The sequence below is a fragment of the Macaca mulatta genome, chromosome 16 (genome assembly GCF_049350105.2).
Source record: "Macaca mulatta isolate MMU2019108-1 chromosome 16, T2T-MMU8v2.0, whole genome shotgun sequence".
In the NCBI taxonomy this organism is placed as follows: Eukaryota; Metazoa; Chordata; class Mammalia; order Primates; family Cercopithecidae; genus Macaca; species Macaca mulatta.
The window spans coordinates 68,897,500-68,907,805 of record NC_133421.1 but is presented as its reverse complement, the minus strand read 5'-3'; positions in this window follow the sequence as shown (position 1 = coordinate 68,907,805).

The following is a 10,306-nucleotide window of genomic DNA, read 5'->3' as shown; positions in this document are numbered from 1 at the left end:
ACTCAGGAGGCTGAGGCAGGAGGATAGATTGAGCCCAGGAGTTTGAGGCTACTGTGAGCTATGGAAAAATTAATTTTTTGAGACAGGGTCTCACTTTGTCACCCAGGCTGGAGTGGAGTGGTATGAACACGGCTCATTGCAGCCTCGACTTCCTGGACTCAGGCGATCCTCCCCTGCCCTCAGTCCCCACAAGTAAGTGGGATTACAGGTGTGCGCCACCACTTCCAGCTAATTTTTGTATTTTTTGTAGGCACAGGGTTTCACCATGTTGCCCCAGCTGGTCTCGAACTCCTGAGTTTAAGCGATCTGCCCGCCTTGGCCTCCCAAAGTGTTGGGATTACAGGCGTGACCCATCGTGTCTGGCTAAAATTAATTTTAATAATATATCTAATTTTACCCAATAGATCCAAAATATCATTTCCACATGTAATCAATATAAAAGTTGTTAACGCTAGATTTTACATTTTTTTCAAACAGTCTTTAGAATTCAGTGTGTATTGTGCACTCACAGCACATCTCAACTTGGATTAGTCGTGTGTTCTGCAGTCACGTGGCTGGTGGGTAGTATACTGGACAGCACAATTCTAGAGAACAGGGATGGTGCCCTGGCTCTATACTTAAGATATATTAAGTCCAGATAATGTCTGGTTTAAAAAGCCCAGTTGTCTTGTTGTTAAAAAGCCCAGCCAGGCGCGGTGGCTCACACCTGTAATCCCAGCAATTTGGTAAAATATGGAAGATTTATACGATCTGAAGAGAAACCAGACTATACTCCCAGCACTTTGGGAGGCTGAGGCAGATGGATCACCTGAGGTCAGGAGTTCGAGACCAGCCTGGCCAACATGGCAAAACCCTGTCTCTAATAAAAATACAAAAATTAGCCAGGGGTGGCTGGGTGCAGTGGCTTATGCCTGTAATCCCAGCACTTTGGGAGGCTGAGGCGGGCAGATCACCTGAGGTCAGGAGTTCGAGAACAGCCTGGCCAACACGGTGAAACCCCGTCTCTACTAAAACTACAAAACAATTAGCTAGGTGGGGTGGTGGGCAACTGTAGTCCCAGCTACTCAGGAGCCTGAGGCAGGAGAATCGCTTGAACCTGGGAGGCGGAGGTTGCAGTGAGCCGAGATTGCACCATTGCACTCCAGCCTGGGCAAAAAAAAAAAAAAAAAAAAAAAAAGCCTGGTTTTGGAATCAGACTGCTTGGGTTTGAACACTGGCTCAACCACTAACTGTGTGACCTTAGACATGTCCCATAACCACTCGGTGCCTTAACTGTCTCCTCTGTAAAATAGGTCTAACAACTCTCATAGAATTGCTGTGAGGATTAGGTAAAGAACTTAGATCAATGCCTGGAATACAGTAGGTGCTCACTAGAGGGTGGCTGTCTTCATCTTTGCAGGATACTAACCTTAGCCCAAAACAATCATTTCTTTATTTATTTGAGACAGGGTCTCTCGCTCTATCACCCAGGCTGAAGTGCAGTGGGATGATCTCAGCTCAAGGTAACCTCCACCTCCTGAGCTCAAGAGGTCCTTCCACCTCAGCCTCCTTAATAGCTGAGACTAGAGGCACACGCCACCATGCCTGGCTAATTTTTAAGTTGCCTGTAGAAACGAGGGTCTCACCATATTGCCCAGGCTGGCCTGAAATTCTTGGGCTTAAGCCATCCTCCTGCCTCCCAAAGTGCTGGGATTACAGGCCTGAGCCACCATGCGGGGCCTCTTGCCCCAAACAATCGTTTGCTGGAACATGAAATGAGAAAAATAGTCCCTTGCCCTTCTGCCGATTGAGGCAGAAGTGAGAGCTGGGTGGGGCCAGTGAGTTGTCTGGAGAAGTTGGAATAGGATGGAAGAGGCGCGGGCTGTGGGTGGCGGGAGGCTCTCTGGGGGGCGAGGTGGTGGTTTACAGCTGGGCTGCCAAGGAATTTGGAAACTAACAGCAGCATAAGGTCTGGATGATTCATTGCTGCAGCGAAGCTTCTGGGGTTCAAAGAAGGAAGATCTAGAGGACTGGAGACTGCAGAAAACCCTTCAAGGAGCAGCGTGCGGTTTGAAAAGCCAGCAAGCAGCGGGTGATGTGGAGTTTGCTCATTGCTTGGAGAAAAGGGCTGGTTGGGACAAAGGGTCTGATTGGAGTCAGGCCGGCCGCCTCTGGCGGGTGGCCTCCCTCGCTAGCGGCAGGCCTCGCGGGAGAGGGGAAGCGTCTGAGGATTGCATTTTAGGGCCACAGCGCCCTCTGCTGGACATGGGTACCTGGGGCAGCAGCACGAGTGGGAGCAGTTGACAAAATGCGCGGGGGGGGAGAAGGTCTGTGCCAGATACAGTCCTTCCCATTTCCAGGCACCCCTAGGAGAATCACACAATAGGAATTCCTTAACAAGTATGGAAAGTTTATAGAAAATTAGCAAGTCCTGAAGTGTAGCCGCCTATTGGTTCATCTTTATTTGCTCATCTTTATTTGCTCACAGGGTAGATGAACGTGTACTGTATTGATTTTATTTCATCTCATAATCCTTTGAAGTTATAGGGCTGTGGGTTAGAGGCAAATAATAATAACAGTTAATGCTTATATAGCCCTATGATGTGCCAGGTGCGATTTTATGTTATTTTACAGATGAGGAAACTGAGTCACAGAGAAATTTAAATCACCAGCATAACGTAACATAGCTGACATAGAAGAGCCAGTGTGACTGCAGTGTGTGTGCACTAAACTACCACTTCCTACTGTTTCTCTGAAATAATCAAGGCCATGATATATGGTAAGTCCTGGGTGCTCTATGAACCTAGATCTTCCTAGTTCTGTTCATGATTCTCAGACCAATGCTAAATTTTTTTTTTTTGAGACAGGGTCTTGCTCAGTTGCCCAGGCTGAAGTGCAGTGGCATGATCTTGTTTCACTGCAGCCTTGACCTCCCTGGCTCAAGCAATCCTCCTGCCTTAGACACTCGAGTAGCTACAGGCGTGTGCCACCATGCCTGGCTAATTTTTGTATTTTTTGTAGAGACAGGGTTTTGCCATGCTGCCCAGGCAGGTCTCGAACTCCTGAGCTTGAGCAATCTGCATGCCTCAGCCTCCCAAAGTGCTGAGATTACAGGCATGAGTCACAGCTCCTGGCTTAAATATTTTTTTTTTTTTTTTTAAGTCAGGGCTGGCTGGGCGCAGAGGCTCATGCCTGTAATTCCAGCACTTTGGGAGGCTGAGGCGGGCAGATCACTTGAGGTGGGCATGGTGGCATGCGCTTGTAATCTCAACTACTCAGGAGGCCGAGGCAGGAGAATTGCTGGAACCTGGAAGACGGAGGTTGCAGTGAGCCAAGATCGCAACACTGCACTCCAGCCTGGGTGACAGAGCAAGCCTCTGCCTCAAAAAAAAAAAAAAAAAAAAAAAAAAAGTCAGGGCTAACATTTACTGGTTTGTCATGCATGTAGGGCAGAAAAAGCCATGTCTTTTCTTCATCCATCACAAGTTCATAGCTGACACCACTATAATAAAAGACAGATTAACAAAAGAAAAGCATAACAAATTTACTTAACCAAAGTCTTATGTGATATAGGAGGCTTCAGAAATGAAGACCAAAGACCCGGGGAAAATAGTGTGTATTTATGCTGAGTCTGAAGAAAGAAATGGATAGTTGTGGAGAAACATGATTAGAGGAAAAGGGGTATGATCTGATGGAAATAAACTGGGAGAGAACTCAGGAAGACCTATTTTTTCAGGTTCTTTTTTGTGTGTGTGCCTCTATATGATTTTCCTTCAACCTCTTCCCCCACCATTTCCCAGGTATGGTGCAGAACATCTGTCGCATGAGGGTCTTATGACCTAATTTTAGAGGAGATAGGTCAGAGAATTATTTTATAGACAGTGCTCACACAGAAAGGCCAGAGAAGGTCAGAGTGACCTCTGGTGGCTGACGTTGGAGGATCACCTGGACCCAGGAGAGTGATAGCCAAGGTACCATGTTTTGGGGTACTGTGTCCTGCACCCTGTCATGCACTAGATACGTGGCAGGCACTGTGCTGAGCACACTGTTGGATTGTCTCACTTAAGCCCCAAAATGGCCCTGTGAGACGACTATTATTATTTTCCTTCTTTGACAAATGGGGAAGTGTCCAGGCATGGCTTAGCTGCGTTCTCCACCCAAGGACTCTCAAGGCTGCATTCAAGGTGTTGGCTAGACCGTGGTCTCATCTGGAACTTTGACTGGAAAATGTGCTTCCAAATTAATTCAAGTTGTTGGCAGAATTCATTTCCTCATGGGTATAGGACCAAGGGTTCCAGCTTCTTGCTGGGTGTCGATTGAAAATGGATCCTTTCCACATGGGCTTTCCCAAGGTATCAGTCAGGGTCCTCCAGAGAAACAGTAGGATGCAAACATACAAACACACCAAGACATTTATTCCAAGGAACTAGTTTATGCAATTGTAGGGGCCGGCAAGTCTGAAATCCACAGGAGACTGGCAGGCTGGAAACTCTCAGGCAGGAGCTGATGCTGGAGTCTTGTGGCAGAACTTCCTCTTCTCTTTCTCAGGGAAGCTTTAGTTTTGTTCTTTAGTCCTTTCAACTGATTGGATGAGGCCCATCTCCATTGTTGAGAATAATCTGGTTTTTTTGTTTTGTTTTGTTTTTGAGTCAGGGTCTTGTTCTGTTACCCAGGCTGGAATGCATTGGCGTGATCACGGCTCACTGCAGCCTTGACCTCCTGGGCTTAATTGATCCTACCACCTCAGCCTACTGAGTAGCTGGGACTACAGGCACACACCACCACATCTAGCTAACTTTTGTATTTTTTGCAGAGATGAGGTTTTGTCATGTTGCTCAGGCTGGTCTTGAACTCCTGAGCTCAAGGCATCCTCCCACCTTGGCTCCCGGCTGAGATTACAAGTGTGAGCCACTGCACCCAGCCTGTTGAGAATAATCTTTATTCAAGGTCAACTGATTGTGGCTATTAACTACATCTATAAAATACCATCACAGCAACACCTAGATTAGTGCTTGATAGAATGATTGGGACCTACAGCCTAGCCAGCTTGATGCATGAAACTAACCATCACACCCAACCTGGCTGCTTGCTTCACTAAGCCAGCAAGGAGAGTCTCTAGAGTGAGTTGGCCAGCAAGGAGTCTCATAAAGTGTAATGAAATCGAGTGACATCTCATCCCTTTTGCCATATTCTACTGGGTAGAAGCAAGTCATGGAGCCAGGCACAGTGGCAGCGTGTGCCTATAATCCTAGCTACTTGGGAGGTGGCGGTAGGAGCATCGCTTGAACTCAAGAGTTCAGGAGTTCGAGACTAGCCTGGGCAAAACAGTGAGACCCCCCATCTCTTAAAAGAAAAAGCCGGGCATGGTGGCTCAAACCTGTAATCCCAGCACTTTGGGAGGCCGAGACGGGCGGATCACGAGGTCAGGAGATCGAGACCATCCTGGCTAACACGGTGAAACCCTGTCTCTACTAAAAAATACAAAAAAACTAGCCGGGCGAGGTGGCAGGCGTCTGTAGTCCCAGCTACTCGGGAGGCTGAGGCAGGAGAATGGCGTAAACCCGGGAGCCGGAGCTTGCAGCGAGCTGAGATCCGGCCACTGCACTCCAGCCTGGGCGACAGAGCGAGACTCCGTCTCAAAAAAAAAAAAAAAAGAAGCAGCAAGTCATGGGTCCCACCCACAATCAAGGGAGAGGATTTCACGATGGTGGTGAATGCCAGGAGGTGGGAACATTTTAGCGTCTGTCCACCACAGAAGCTAAGGTTCAGGGAACTTAGGAAGAGGCCCAGGGTCACAGTGGTGGTAAAACTGGTGGTCTGTTAATGGCCCTGCTGGAAGACGCCCCTGCCCTGTTCCCTGCTGGTGCCACCTCCTTATGCTGACTCAGGTGTATGCTGAGGTTCCTGGCTCTCTCCCGCACTCCTTGGACAACTCAGCCTTTCCTAGGTTCCACTATCACAGGCAGGTCAGACTTAAAGTTCACTTACTTACCTTTACTTACCTTCCTCTTGGATCCTAAAACACTTTAACTTCATTAAATCATGTATGTTGTACATTCTCTCTTTTTTTTCAACCTTACTGGACATCATTATTATTGTTTATGTAGTCCGTACTTGTTTAGATTCATCTACATATCTGTACTCTCATTTCTTTTTAGAATTACTGTTATTATTATTATTATTTTTGAGACAGAGTCTCACTCTGTCACGAGGTTGGAGTGCAGTTGACGTGATCTCAGCCCACTGCAACCTCTGCCTCCCAGGTTTAAGCGATTCTCCTGCCTCAGCCTCCCGAGTGGCTGGGACTACAGGTACACGCCACCACGCCCAGCTAATTTTTGTATTTTTAGTAGAGACGGAGTTTCACCATGTTGGCCAGGATGGTCTCGATCTCTTGACCTTGTGATCCCCCCACCTTGGCCTCCCAAAGTGCTAGGATTACAGGCGTGAGCCAACATGCCCGGCCTTAAAATTATTTTTTTATTGTGCTGTAATTCACCATTTTAGGCTGGGCATGGTGGTTCACATCTGTAATTCCAGCACTTTGGAAGGCCCAGGCAGGAGGATTACTTGAGGTCAGGAGTTTGAGACCAGCCTGGCCAACAAGGTGAAACCTTGTCTCTACTAAAAAAAAAAAAAAAAAAAAAAAAAAAAAAAAAATTAGCCAGGCATAGCAGTGGGCACCTGTAATCCCAGCTACTTGGGAGACTGACACAGTAGAATTGCTTAAACCCAGAGGCAGAGCTTGCAGTGAGCTGAGATCACACCACTGTACTCCAGCCTAGGCAACAGAGCAAGACTCCATCTCAAAATAATAATAATAATTCACCATTTCAAATGTACAATTCAGTGGCTTTTAGTATATTGACAAGGTTGTACAACCATTACCCTATCTAATTCTGTAACATTTTTATCACCCCCAAAGGAAATCCTGTACCTATTATTCTCCATTCCTCCCTCCTCCCCCTAGCCTCTGGCAACCACAAGTATACCTTCTGTTTCTGTGGATTTGCCTACTCTGGACATTTCACACAAATGGAACATGTAATATGTGGCCTTTTGTGTCTGAATTGTTTCACTTAATATAATGTTTTCAAAGTCCATCCACGTCATAACATGTATCAACACTTCATTCCTCTTTATGGCTGTATAATATTCCATTGTATGGATATACCACATTTTGTTTATCCATTCATCTGTTGATGGACATTGAGTTGCTTCCACTTTTTGGCTATTATAAATAATACTGCCACAAACATTTGTGTACAAATCCTCATCCCTTCTTGCATCTCAGACCTTCCATCTGGGATTCCTTTCCTTCTGCCTGAATTGCATCCTGTAGAATTTTTTTCATGAGGCACTTCAGTAAGGCTGATGGCAAACTTTTTTAGTTTTTACTTGTTTGAAAATTCACTCTTGGCTGGGTGTGGTGGCTCACACTTGTAATTACAGCACTTTGGGAGGCCAAGGCAAGTGGATCACCTGAGGGTCAGGAGTTCGAGACCAGACTGATCAACATGGTAAAACTTCGTCTCTACTAAAAATACAAAAATTAGCTGGGTATGGTGGCGGGCACCTGTAATTCCAGCTACTCGGGAGGCTGGGGCAGCAGAATCACTTGAATCTGGGAGGCAGAGGTTACAGTGAGCTAAGATCGTATCATTACACTCCAGCCTGGGCAACAGAGAGAGACTCCATCCCCACCCCCCCAAAAGAAAAAGAAAAAAAAGAAAATTCACTCTTGAATTCTAGGTTGGAAGTTATTTTCTTTTAGTATGTTCAAGATATCACTCTACTGGCTTATGGCTTCCATTATTGCTGTTGAGAAGGCTGCTCTTAAGATTTTCTTTCTAGGGCTGGGCACGGTGGCTCACGCCTATAATCCCAGCACTTTGAGAGGCCAACGTGGGTGGATCACGAGGTCAGGAGATCGAGACCACCCTGGCTAATATGGTGAAACCCTATCTCTACTAAAAATACAAAAAATTAGCTGGGCGTGGTGGTGCATGCCTGTAGTCCCAGCTACTCGGGAGGCTGAGGCAGGAGAATGGTGTGAACCCGGGAGGCAGAGCTTGCAGTGAGCCGAGATCGCACCACTGCACTCCAGTCTGTGTGACAGAGCAAGACTCTGTCTCAAAAAAAAAAAGAAGAAGATTTTCTTTCCATATTCAGGCCGGGTGCAGTGGCTCACGCCACCTAGCACTTTGGGAGGCCATGGTGGATGGATCACTCGAGGTCAGGAGTCAAGACCAGCCTGGTCAACACAGTGAAACCCCATCTCTACTAAAAATACAAAAATTAGATGGGTGTGGTGGTGGGCACCTGTAATCCCAGCTACTTGGGAGGCTGAGAAAGGAGAATCTCTTGAACCCTGAAGGCGGAGGTTGCAGTGAGCTGAGATCGCGCCACTGCACTCCAACCTGGGTGATGGAGTGAGACTCTGTCTCAAAATAAAAATTTTTTTCTTTCTATATTCAGAATTCTGACATTTCATTGTGATGTATCTGCATGTGGATTCTATTTTATTTATCCTGCTTAGAATTCTTCACGCTTCCAGAACTTGTGGTCTGATGCCCCATCAGAACTGGGAAATTCTCAGCCATTATCTTTTCAAATCTTCCCCTTGCCACATTCTCTTGTTCTTTCCTTAAAAAAAAAAAAAAAAAAAGGATTTTAAATAAAATAAAATGGCGTCTTGCTGTATTGCCCAGGCTGGGTTCAAAATCCTGGCTCAAGCGATACACACATAGAGGGATTAAAGGTATGCATGCACCACCATGCCTGGCTTCTTTTTTTTTTTTTTCCCCCTAGAATTCTGATCAAAAGATGTTAGACTCTTTCATTGTATCCTCCTTGTGTCTTAAACTCTTCTCTTTTTGTCCCTTTTCTGCATTCTGGGTAATTTCTTCTGCTCTATCTTCCAATGCCTCTCTGGGATCCCACTTTCCTTTAAGTTTTGGCCTGGACATTCATCTCTCTTGTCAAATATCTGTAATATTGCTAAGGACATATTTTTTAAAAAGCTTTATCCAAGCTGGGCGCAGTGGCTCATGCCTGTAATCCCAGCACTTTGGGAGGCTGAGGCGGGTGGATCATGAGGTCAGGAGATCGAGACCATCCTGGCTAACATGGTGAAACCCCGTCTCTACTAAAAATACAAAAATTAGCCGGGCGTAGTGGTGGGCCCCTGTAGTCCCAGCTATTCGGGAGGCTGAGATAGGAGAATGGCGTGAACCTGGGAGGCGGAACTTGCAGTGAGCCAAGTTCCTGCCACTGCACTCCAGCTTGGGCAATAGAGAGAGACTCTGTCTAAAAAAAAAAAAAAAAAACCTTTATTCAGCTTTTGCATTTGTTTTCAATGGGAAGGTTGGTCTGACTAACTTAGCCTATCATTACAGGATATGGAAGTCCTACCATCCTCCTCACTGCCTGTTTCATGTATGTTCTCCTTTCCCTGATAACCAAATTGGAGCCATTCTCCAGGGACTGTCTCCAAGCCCACCTCTTCCATCAACCCTTCCCTGTCCTGTCCCTGTTGAGCTTTCCTGCCCCTAGAACTAGAACCGATTGTCCCCCACTCAGTGGCAGCACGTGGGGACCTCTCTTGGATTGTTCACTTATCAGATAACTTAGGAATTGAGGTATTGTCTTCCATAGTAGATGATCAGCTCCGTAGGTGATCAGGGAAGGCAGGAATAGCTCTCAACAGTAGCTCAAAATCGTAGCAAATAAGAAGGGTTGGTGGAGATAAGGGAGATTTGGGTTCAGTAAGTTTGAAGCAGTTTCTGGTGTCTGACCAGGTATTTGATGGTGCAGGTTAAGACCCTCTGTCCCCAACGGCTTCATTGAACCCCTATTGGCCCCAAAGGACCTTCTTCCTCGAGCTGGAGGCTGCTGGGAGAGGGAGCTTGGGTCTGGAAACCCCAGGTCAGACAGCTCCAGGGGGCGGTAGAGGCTTGAAGGTGACTGCATTACCCTGGCAGGAGGGTAGATGGCAGTCCACGCATTCCCATTGCAGCCCTAGGCCGCGTTCATGCACTTGGGAATCGAACCAGAACCGAACAGAACTAGGCTTAGACCAATGTGTCTGCTCCAAGTTGGACCTCTTTCGGTCCGAAGACCCAAAACAACATATGATGAACGACCTCTCTTCCAACCTGTCCTGTCTCCCCTTGGGTCCCGTGCTATGGCGGTGCCCCACTGAATTCCAGTTTCTGGACAAGAGAAATCCTTTCAATCCACTCTCCTAATCATTCTCAGTTTAAAAAAAAATGTTTTGCCGGGCGCGGTGGCTCAAGCCTGTAATCCCAGCACTTTGGGAGGCCGA